Genomic DNA, 12467 nt, shown 5'->3' with positions numbered 1-12467 from the left:
TCCCCTCTTCTTCCATCACCTGACTGGGGACACGATGTCTGAGTTTTGGGCCTTGCATTTTGTTGGTACTCTACTGAATTTTGCTAATTATGTGAATGCTGAGGTGTGGGGACGTGCCTCTTCCTACTTTCTCATCCTCAAACGGCACTCCTTATACACTCAGGTTGGGGGAGGTCTAGAGGAAGTCAGCTCTTACCTATTCATGCTAATTATATGATCCAGCATGCATACACGTGTGTACACACACACACACACACCCGTACACCTACCCACCCCTCATTTCTCAAACTTCTGGAGCCAGCGAAAAATGTAGGCAGGCCTAAGACAATATTTGCTGACCTCTTTTTTCCTGTGTTTTAACAGAAGAAGGCAGTCCTCTGAGCCCACATCTGCAGAGATCTCTCGGGCACTGCTCAGTCTTTAATCACGTTCTGGAGGACAGGATGATCCGTGGCTCAGGAATCTGCTTGGTTGATAACTCAATTCTGCCGCTGGGCCGCATTTGTGAGCAATGATAGCACACCCCACGGAAATCTGGAATCCAATTAGGGCCAAGGGTTGCATCATTTCTCATCTCTTACTCTGCTTTCCACAGCCCTGGACCATCCGTCTTGCTTGGCTGAGGGCTCCCTGAGACCTGCAGGACAAACTTCTGACCTTTCCACTGGGGCTGGGCTGCTCTCCTGATGCTCATAGCAGTCACAGGGATTGGAGTCAAAGCACGTGGGGACAGGCTTTTCTTGGTCCCTGAGACTGGGGCATACAGGGCAATTCTGAAGAAACTGTTAGAAAATCAGATATTAGGATTTTAATAATGTAGAAAGCAGATGCCAAAAAGGTATAATCTGCTTTCTTCACACAAGAATGCAAATGTGCCATTAGATAAGGGCTCCATGGCTTTACATCAGGCCGTAAGATCAAAAGTTTCTGAATTTTTCTGATATTCATATTCACTTCCCCATTTTTATGGCTATTAAAATTTGTCCCCCATTGGAAATATCTGATGGACTACATTTGTCCCAAGGGCTCAGCCTTGTCATTTTATGAACTATTACTATTTAGATAAGGAACAGCAAATGTCTTTCAACTTGCCTCTCAGGTCCAATAGGTTGGTGGTGGCTGCTCTATAAATTGGGTCTAGAAAGATTCTGAGTCCTAATTGGGTGCAAAGGGGAAAGAATGCCATTTCAATTAGCAAAATCTTTCCTGCCTACTGGAGTGTGAGAGAGGGCACTTAGTCACATATTTGCTGTGCTCCCACAACCGTTCTAAAGTCTGAAAGGGGCTTTAAAATAAGATAAATAGATCCAGTCCTCAAGTTGTTCTCAGGCTGGCAGAGCTGATAAGTGGCAAGTGTTCCCAGTCAATGAACAATGTCCTGGTTGGGGCAGATGCAAGGGTCAGTGTGCATACTAGCCCAGCGCATGGACTTTGGATGAAGTCTACTGATACTTACCTGCTGGGTGGCAGTGGGCTAGTCAGCTCTATGCTCTGAGCCACAGCGTCTTTCTCTGTAAAAAGAAGAGAATACCTATCTCAGGGTAGTTGAGGTCACTAAATGACATCGAATTTTGAAGCATTAGATGCTTACCTTATAATTATCATTTTTGTATAAACACAGATGGGCCTCTAAACTCTGCCTTGGGTACAGAGATGGTTCCACAAAAGAGGCCCTGTTTTGAATTGCAAGTGGTACACAGGCAGCCTTCAGTAAAAGAGGACAGAGACCGTTCAACGCAGAGGAGGACATTCTGTCCCCCCTTGGTTAAGGAAATCTGAACTAGATATTAGAAAATATTAGAATCAACATTCAAAGCAACTTTCCTGAAATAAAGGAAGACTTGAATGTACTGACTGAAAGGAAAATTAATACAGAGTGGTCAACCCTGAGATGGATCCTAATAAATGAATGTTTGACTTTAAATAAAAAAATTCTAAGGGCATCCAGTGAAAAACTATCCCTTTAAGAGCTGGGTTTAAAAAATCCCCAAAACAAATGAAAAATCACATAAAAATTCAAACTGACAGAAGCACTTCCAGAATAGCCAAATAAGACCTCTGAAAATATGCTCCTCCATTAAAGCGATGACGATGCTGGCAAAAATTGTTGAAATCAATTTCTTCAGAGCTCTGGAAAAAACCAAAAGTTTTCAACAATTTGGTATCGTTTATTGAAGAGAAATGGCTAAATCATGATAAGAATAGCAAGTTTTATGGTGTTTTCACTTGCCTTATTCTCATCCTCCTCTCAAGCTCCAAGATAGATTTGGAAACCAAAGCCCTCACAAGCCTAGTGTCTTTAAAAATCAGCAGACTGGCCAACACTGAAGAGGACATAGTGGTTTTAAGCTTCCCAAAAAATTCCATCCCCAAAGAATTGTCATTCTTTAATCTGACAACTCCCTGGAAAATCTCTCTTCTTAGGGCTTACTTTCATTTGACATGGTTCAGAGGTCACTCTGTGCCAATAGCCCTAATCTGAGGACATTTGTCAAAAATAATTAGCAGCCTGGAGTGGCAATACCAGTTGGGGCTAACAAGAAACTGATCAAAATATTAAAAGGAAAACTGAGGAATGAGGTATTCATAGGGCCGTGGAGAAAGCTTTGGCATATACTCAGAATTCCTGAAAAGTGAAAGTGGTTCAGTGAGGAATGAGGTATTCATAGGGCTGTGGAGAAAGCTTTGGCATATACTCAGAATTCCTGAAAAGTGAAAGTGGTTCAGTCATGTCTGACTCTTTGCAACCCCATGGACTGCATGGAATTCTCCAGGTCGGAATACTAGAGTAGATAACTTTCCCGTTCTCCAGCGGATCTTCCCAACCCAGGAATCAAACCAGGGTCTCCTGCATTGCAGGCAGATTCTTTACTAACTGAGCTATCAGGGAAGCCTAAGATTTCTTGCAAGGCTTAAGCAAGTACTGAGTTGTATGCATGCCCGAGACCTGCATAGGGCTTAACCTCCTATTGATCTTGAGGTGCTGAGAAAGCAGGAAGTAAAGACTGAGGCAGACCGTGTGAGACTTGTATACTGAAAACCACAAAAGGCCATTAAAAGAAATTATGTAAGACCTAAATAAACAGAAAGATAACCTATGTTCATGAATTTTGATGGTTAAGATGGTAATATTCCCAGTTGGTCTAAAGATTCAGTGTAATCTCAGTAAAAATCTCACCTGCCCTTTTCTCAGAAATTTGCAAGCTAATTCTAAAATTCATATGGAAATGCAAGTGACCCAGAATAGCTGATATAATCTTCAAAGTGAAAAATAAGGTTGCAAACTTGCTTTTGCTGATTTCAAAACTGATCACAAAGCTATAATAATAAAGACAGTATGGTACTGGAAGTGGAATAGAATTGAGAATCCAGAAACAAAACTCTCACATTTGCTGTTAATTGATTTTTAACAGGGGTGTCAAGATAATTCAATGAAGAAAAGAAGTTTAATAAATAATACTGGGATAACTGGATGTCCACATGCAAAAGAATAAAGTTGAACCATTACCTTACACTAAATACAAAAATTAGCTCAAAATGGATCAATCGAAATGTAAGAACTAAAACTGTAATGCTATTAGAAGAAATTTTAGGGGTAAAATTTCATGACCTTGAACTTGGCAAAGGAGTCTTACATATGACACCTAATACAAGAGCAAAAGAGAAAAGCTAAGTAGACTGGATACAATCAAAATTAAAACTTTTGCTATTCAAAGGATATTATCAAGAAAGTCAAAAGATAGTTCACAGAATTGGAAATAATATTTGCAAACCATAAATCTAAGGGACTTGCTTATGGAATATATAAGCAACTTTACAACTCACCAACAAATGGCAAATAACCTAATGAAAACATGTGCAGAAGATCTGAATAAACATTTGTCCAAAGAAGATATACATATGGCCAAAAACACATGCAAAAATGTTCAACGTTCTTAGTCAGTAGTTAAATGCAAATCAGAACCACAATAAGATACCACTAACTCACTAAGATGGTTACAATAAGAAAGACAGATAATACTAAATGTTTGTGATGATACGGAGAAACTGGAAACCTTATACATTTCCGGTGGGAGTATAGAATGGTTCATTCACTTTGGAAAACAGTTTATCAGTTCCTCAAAAAGTGGAATGAAGAATAACATGTGTGTGTGTGTGTGTATGTGTGTGTGTATGTGTGTGCATGTGTATGTGTGTGTGTGTGTATGTGTGTGTATGTCTGTATATGTGTGTATGTGTCTGTATATGTGTGTATGTCTGTATATGTGTGTATGTGTGTGTATGTGCGTGTGTATGCGTGTGTGTATGTGTGTATGCGTGTGTATGTGTGTGTGTGTGTGTGTGTGTGTGTGCACTCAGTCGCTTCAGTGGTGTCTGACGCTTTGTGACCCCGTGGACTCTAGCCCTCCAGGCTTTTTTGTCCATGGGATTCTCCAGGCAATACTACCGGAGTGGGTTGCCCTGCCTCTCTCCAGGGGGCCTTCCTGGCCCAGGGATCGAACTGGAACCTCCTGAACTGCAGGTGAGCTCTTTGCCACTGAGCCACCAGAGAAGCCTGAAGAATTACTGCACTTGGTTGTAGTTTGTCGCTCAGTCGTGTCCGACTCTTTGCAACCCCGTGGACTGCAGCCTACCAGGCTCCTCCTTCCATGGGATTCTCCAGGCAAGAGTACTGGAGTGGGGTGCCATTTCCTTCTCCAATTCCACTCCTAGTTATATACCCAAGAATCTGAAAATATATGCCCCGACAAAAATCTTTTATTGGTATATTCATAACAGCATTACTCATAATAAGCAGAAAGTAGAAACAGCCCAAATGTTCATCAACTGATGAGTCGATAAACAACTGTGGTATTACATTCTGGTAATGGGAGAGAGAATTAATTACGGAAGCATGGCCAAGTCACTTAACTCACTAAAAGGAAGAAAGGACGTGAGCTGAAAATTCATAGGAAAACAAGTACAAAAAGCTCTTTATACACAAGAAGCATCACAAAAACCACTTGTAGGCAGACAAATTAAAATGTCAATTTGTTACTTTAGGCAACAGATTAGCAATGATCAAATTTTTAAAATTAACTGTGTTAGTGAGAGGGTTAGGAAACTGGTACTTTGCTTCTTTATTGATAATCAGAATGTCAGTTTGGGGGCAATTTGGCAAAATTTATCTCAAATACAATTTTACATGCCCTTTGATCCTTGCAGTATATTTTAGGAGTCTATCCTATACTGTATGAAGTCACACAAGGATGTTTATTACAGCATATTTTCAACAACCCCAAACATCCTAAATGTCCTTGATTTGCATTTATCACATTACCCAACAATTGCATTCCTGGAAATTTATTAGAGAAAATTTAGGTCAACACAAAAACTTCATTCAAATGTTCATAACAGCTTTATTTATAATATAATATTTATACTGATGAATAACTCATATGCAATGAAATGCACCAATCTTGTTTTGTAATTCATTACGTTTGGGTTAATGGATGCTCTTTTGTGACCCACTCTTTATAAGATTTAAAATGTTTCTAGCATCTCAGAAAGTTCCTTTGTTCTTCTGCTAGGTAATCTCTGCTACATCACTCCATCCCCAACTCCCAGGGTCTGATTTCTTTCACCATAGATTAGTTTTGTATAGATGGAATCACGCACTGTGTGTTCCTTTGGGTCTGGCTTCTTTGGGTCCAGAACATGTTTCTGAGATCCTTTTGTATTGTAATGTGCATCAGTAGTTCATTTCCTTTTTATTGCCTGTTAGTGCTGCCTGGAGAACCCCAGGGACGGGGGAGCCTGGCGGGCTGCCATCTAGGGGGTTGCACAGAGTTGGACGCGACTGAAGCGACTTAGCAGCAGCAGCAGCAGTGTTCCATAGGATGGGTACACTGCAATTTGTTTATTTATTCCCCTGTGGATAGATGATTGAATTGTTTCTTGTTTTTATCCTTTATGAATAAGGTTTCTATACACATTGCCTGTAAGTCTATTTATTGGAGATGAGTTTTCATTTCTTTTGGATAAAAACCTAAAAATGGAATTGCTGGATGATTTAATAAGGTTTATATTTAAATTTATAAGAAATGACCAACTATTTTCAAAAGCCTTTGTACCATTTACTTTGTCGCTAGCAGAACAGATGGACCTTTTGAAATTTCTAACAGCCGTGCAGTTTTTATGTTCATATTGGCCACTTGTACATTTTCCTTTGTGTTTTCTCAGGACTTTGCATGCTTCTAAATTGGGCTTTTTACTATCTAGTTGTAGAAATTCTTGTTTTTTTTCCAGCTTTGTGGACATAATTGACATAACATTGTGTAAGCTGAAAGCAAACAATATGTTAATTTGCTGCAGTCATACATTGTAAAAGGATCACCACCACAGTGGTAGCTAACACCTGTGTCATATCTCAGAATTACTATTTGTTTTCTTTTGGGAACACTGAGATCTCTTATCACCTTTCAAGTATATTGTTCAATCGCTCGGTTGTGTCTGACTCTTTGTGGCCCCATGGACTGCAACACGCCAAGCTTCCCTGTCCTTCACCATCTCCCAGAGCTTGCTCAAACTCATGTCCATTGAGTCGGTGATGCCATCCAACCATCTCGTTCTCTGTCATCCCCTTCTTCTCCTGCCTCCGATCTTTCTCAGCATCAGGGTCTTTTCTAATGAGTCAACTCTTTACATCAGGTGACCAAAGTATTGGAGTTTCAGCTTCAGCAACAGTCCTTCCAATGAATATTCAGGATTTATTTCCTTTAGGATGGACTCCTTGCTGTCCAAGGGACTCTCAAGAATCTTCTCTAACACCATAGTTCAAAAGCATCAATTCTTCACATTCAGCTTTCCTTATGGTCCAACTCTCACATCTATACATGACTACTGGAAAAACCATAGCTTTGACTAGACGGACCTTTGTTGGCAAAGTGATATCTCTGCTTTTTAATATGCTGTTCTAAAAGAGCAAGTGTCTTTTAATTTCTAGCCTGAGGTTACCATCTGCAGTGGTTTGGAGCCCAAGAAAATGAAGTATATAGTATAGCATTAAGACTGTGATCACTACGCTGTATATCAGGGCTCTAGAGTTTCTTCATCTTATAATTGGAAGTTTATACATTTTGACTAAGAGTTGTAGTAGTTCTTAGATATTATGGGATCAAATTCCTTGGTATGTTTTATGAATACTTTCTCCCAGTTCAACTTGTCTTTTAATTTCCTTACTGACAAAGTTTAAAATTTCGATAAGGTCCAGCTTATCAGTGCTTTCCACTGTAATTACTCATTTGTGTGTCTTGTTTAAGACATTTTCTTATCATAAAATAAGATATTCTGCCTATTCTAGAAGGTTTTAAGTATATGTCTATGATTTATCTCTATTTTTTAACCAGTGCACATTACATTTAATATTTAACAAGTAATTAATTAAAACTAATAAGACTTGCTATGTAGCATAGGGAACTCTACTCAGTACTCTGTATAGGAGAAAAGAAAATTTAAAAAAAAGTGGATATATATATATATATAACTAATTCACTTTGCTGTACACCTGAAACTAACACAAGTATAAAAAACTAAATCAAGTATACTTCAATAAAAATTAAAAAAAATCTGATTAAAGAAAAACCAGGAAGGAGGGAGGCTTAAGAAGGGGAGATTTTATATATATATATATATATATATATATATATATATATATATATATATATAATTATGACTGATTTGCTTTGTTGAATAGCAGAAACCAACAACATTGTAAAGCAATTATCCTCTAATTTAAAAAAAAGAAAAACATATATGAGTCAGTAAGAACATCAGCAGCCTTGAAGTTCAAGGTGTATGTATCCTGATTGTGTCCAGCTAAGTAGCTTTGGGCATTTCCCTCCCCAGGCAACAAAGTGGGGCAAGGCAGTACCTGCAGCCGTGACTGAGGGTCAGTACAGGTTAGCGTTTTAGGAATCTAACTGGAGAAGCTTACTGCTTAGCAGTGAGGAGACTCCAGAAAGCTGATATCCAAGAAAACTGGAAACTGCCCGTACCCAGTGCAGATGAAGGCCAGGGACCCTCCGCCACAGCCCCTCATCCCTCCTGCCTGGGCGCCTCGGAGCAGTGAGTGCCCACTCCCACTCTGACATTTCAACTTTCTGCTAATCTGAGTAAGCCACAAGAGGGCACCGTGAGAATGGCTTTCTAAGCCAACTTGGCGCTCCCTGCCGCATCCATGAAGTGCTGGGCTCTGCCTGCTTGTGTGAAGGTGGTTTTGGCTCTTGAGGGCCAGAGGAGGCCTTACAAGTCACATACGGTCACATGGGGTGGCAGGGAAGAGGGAGGAGCAGCGACTTACCCCCAGGGTGTGAAAGGGTCTGCTCCTCAGAACACAGACCTGGAAATGGGTCTGTCAAGGGAACCAGGAGGGGAGGAGGGGCTGTGTCAGTTCATCTTAGGTTAGGAGATGATGGCCCATGTCCCACCAGACCAGGGGCAGAGCTGAGATGAATAACTTAGTTTTAATTAGGATCAGTTTATGGCAGAGTGGGATGGAGGTGAGGGAGAGGGAATTATCTGTGAGAAGCTATAGATGGCAGACAGGGGCAATGGGGTAGGGCAGTCATGGTCCACCCGTGGCTACACTGGTCACTCTGGCAGCAAGTCATCCCAGGGTTAGAAGAAATACTGAGCTATGGAGAGAAAGGCTTGGCTACAAAGTAGGGCTCTTGGTCAGAGCTGATTGGCCCAGACAGAGCGAGGTGAGTGTGTCCAGTTAAGCTGAGTGTCAGGCACCTCTGGAGTTCAGGTCAGAGAGATACTGAAAGGAGCCCAGCTCCAGGACACATCGCAGCGATGGTACAAGCCCTAATCTCCAAGCTGGTAGCCCCAGAATTCCATCAGAGCTCAGCCCCAGGGCCAGGCCCAGAGCCAGGAATAGACTGGCAGGGGGACACAAGGACATGAGACAGGTCCACTTTGGGCCAATCCTACCCGGAAACTTGGATATCTATGTGGGATCATGGAAATCCCCAGAATCCCATACTCAGGCTCAGAGCTCACAGAGTTCCTTCAGAATTTACAGGCTGATGATGAGAGTTGTGGAAATCAGCATCTGCTCCTCACTATGGAGACAGAGATACAGTGACCTGGGGCTCCATCACAGCGGCATAGCAAGATTTCCCTTCCCAGGATCAGGACAGAGAGTATCCAGACTCAGCTTCTTTCTCAAGAATTATCTTCAGGATCACAAACCACTGGACTGGAAGGGTGGAGAGCATCACTATCAGTAGTTGCAAAAGCTTCACTCTTGGCTCTGAGACTGCAGAATCATGCAGGCATGCTCACCTTCTGTACTACTGATGGAAATCTTACCAAGATTCATCCCTGATACCCCTTTCCTGATGCTGAAAGGCCCCCATGTCCCTGGAAATAGTTTGAACCTCTCAGCCTGATAGCTCAAGCCCTCCCTGGCTTGACCCTTGACATTTTTATCTTTGGACTTTCCCACCTCCAATGGCTTGAACATATCATTCCTGTTGTCTGATAGAGACCAGACTTCTTGGATGACGCATTCCTCTCTCTGCCTGGAATGTTCTTCCTGTCCTGTCTAGCTGATAAGCAGTGAGTCATTCTTGAGACCCTGCTCAAGCATTGCGTTCTTTAGGCTTACCTGGCCAGCTCCAAACTGGTTACAGGCAGACTGCTTGGTAACAGACAATGTAGGATGTTGCCTCCAAATCTATTCCTCCTTTTGCGTCTTACCAAGGGAATCCTGATTTTGTCCAAGTAGTCAACCTCAGCCGAGCGACCCGGTGCTCAAGGAGACAAGTGGGAAGAGGCCAGGCCCAGCATACCGGCCCTATTCCTCTGGCAGTAAGAAGCTAGCTCTGGTGGGCACGTGTGGGCATGTGCCTGGTTCTGGCCATTGCCCTCATGTCCATGGGATAGTGGTCGGAGGTGGTGAGCTCTTATAAAGGGGCTCAATCAAGGACTGATTGTGCTGGGTTTGTTTGCCACTGCAGGGTCAGAATCTGAAACAGGGCCTGGTGCCAAGTAGGTGCCAAGAGAGTTGCGAGAAGGTGCCTTCCCCATTAAATCCTTTTCAGGACTGTTTTGCTGGGTTGGCTGAGTAGACGTCCCTCCTTGGGGGAGTCCAAAGGGTCCAGAGAATCTTCTCAGACTCAGAGATGATGAAGGACTAGCTCAGACTTGATGGCCGTTGGGCCTTCTGTCCCCTCAAAATCCATACTCTTGCTTGTTGTTATTTGTTCAAAATTATTCACAGAATGTCTGCTATGTGCCAGCCACTGCATGTTCACAAATGAACTAAACCAAGTTTCTGCCCTAAAGGAGCACACAGCTTTTTGGAAGGAGACACAAAGTCAGATAATTATCCTCTGAAGCTATAAGGGCAGGGAATCTATGTAATAGAGAGATTTCTTGGTTGCTAACAAAATCATCCTCCCTGGATGGTTTAAGCAGAAGAATTTATGAAAGTCCCCTGGATATCTCACAGACTCCTGTGCCCAGTGAAAATGATGCCTCAAATCATGTGGAGAACACACTGAACTCGGCTTCTGCTCTTCCCCACCATTGCAGTGGAAGAAAATGAACGCGGCTTCAGAGACTGAGAGACCTTGGGTCCGTGGATGACGAGAAACTTCGTGCGTATATAAAGTGTGCTGTGCTGCTCAGGCTCTAAGTCATGTCTGACTCCTTGCGACCCCATGGAATGTATCCTGCCAGGCTTCCCTGTCCATGGGATTTTCCCGGCAAGTGTACTGGAGTGGGTTGCCATGCCCTCCTCCAGGGGATCTTCCTGACCCAGGAATCGAACGTGTGTCTCCTGCACCTGCTGCATTGGCAGGTGGAGTCTTTACCATTGAGCCGCCTAGGAACCCCTCATAATGTATTGTAGTGAGTTAGAAAGCAAAACAGCACTTTTCATTGCAGGGCCACGAGCAGGGCACACACACCCTGCCATTTCCTGCTTTACTGAAATCAAACTGATCAGACTCTCAATTATCTTGAAGAACATAGATGTGTTAAAAAAAAAAAAAACTATACCGAAGAGCTATTGCAAAAGTACCTTAGGAATGTGTCCGTTTTATCAGAAGTATTCAAAAAGAAGTATTTTAGTATTCAGCAGTATTTTATCAGAAGTATTTGCTGTTGTCCAGCAAAAATGATTTGGAGATATAGAGGAAACTACCAGTGTCCTGGCCAGGTCCCTTTACCAGCCGTTGCCCTCTGCCCCAGGAACCACGAGAGTCAGCTGGTCCCTTCTCCGGAGAATGCCCTCAGCTACATAGGTGCCACATCACAGGGAGGCCGCATGACCCCTGGCTGCTCTAACTGTGACCCCAGGAGGAGAGAACATCCCTCTAGTCTGAAGAGCCCTGCTGCTTCCTCCCTGTGGGGACGCAGAGTCCTCCATTCTGCTCCATCGGGAGTGATGGGTGAACCGCACGGTTCTGCTAAACAGATGGCCTTGCTGGGCACATGGTTGGGCACCACTGTGTTTCCTAGGCCGTCTTCTTGGCTGCAGCCTTTCTTGAAGCTTCTGTCTGGACATGTCAGGCTGGTTTTGGGGTGGGCCCCAAGGGACTCCTCTACCCAGAGAACTAGCATTCCAGTGGATTGCAGGGTGGAAGGATCCTGCGTTCTTTCTAAAGGGCTGTGGCCGAAAGTGACTCAGTGACTCAGCACTGGAAGAAAGTTCAGGGGAGGGCTTGAGCCAAAAATAGAAAACAAGAATCATCACTCCCCAGAGCCTTGCCTGGGACCTGACCGTTTGCCCCGAAACCCAGTGGTAGGGATTGAGACCTGACCCTTCAGGGGCCCCTTGGACCCCAATCCAGCCCTATAGACAGCAGCTGTGCACAAAGGACTGTGTGAGTTGATCTTATTTAAGCCCCTTGTTCAGGGTTTAAGGAATTGGCCACCAAATTCTTTGATATTCGCCCATTGACTGATGGGGACTGTGTTTCCTTACTTTGAAGATGGGCTGGCTCATGATGGCTTTGACCAGCAGGACACCATGGAAGTGACCTGTGTGAGGTTATGTCACAGAAGGTGGTACAGCCCTGAGCCACCATGGACGTGCTCCCACCTGGAGCCCCATCCTGGTGAAGCTGCCGGTAGGATCCCAGCCTTCCAGCCATCTCAACAGCACCCAACTTGTGAGTAAAGAAGTCTCCAGATGATTCCAGCACCTGCCCTAGTGTTCTCCTGACTTTTGGGTCTTCCCAACACTGTCCTCAGTCTTGCTGAAGCAGAGACAAGTTACCCGTACTGCGCTCCAGTTGAATTCCTGGCCTATAGAACCCAGGAGCATCATAAAACGATGGTTTTCTAGCACTCGCTTTGGCGTGACTTGGAAGCAGTGATTACAGCTGAGTCTCCACCCGTGCAGGAAAAGCTAAGGAATCTCTGTCTCACACACACTTGCACATGTGAAGCGATGGTCAGAGTCGTAGAGC

The sequence above is a fragment of the Capra hircus genome, chromosome 28, assembly GCF_001704415.2.
Source record: "Capra hircus breed San Clemente chromosome 28, ASM170441v1, whole genome shotgun sequence".
Taxonomy (NCBI): Eukaryota; Metazoa; Chordata; class Mammalia; order Artiodactyla; family Bovidae; genus Capra; species Capra hircus.
This window is presented reverse-complemented; position numbering follows the sequence as displayed.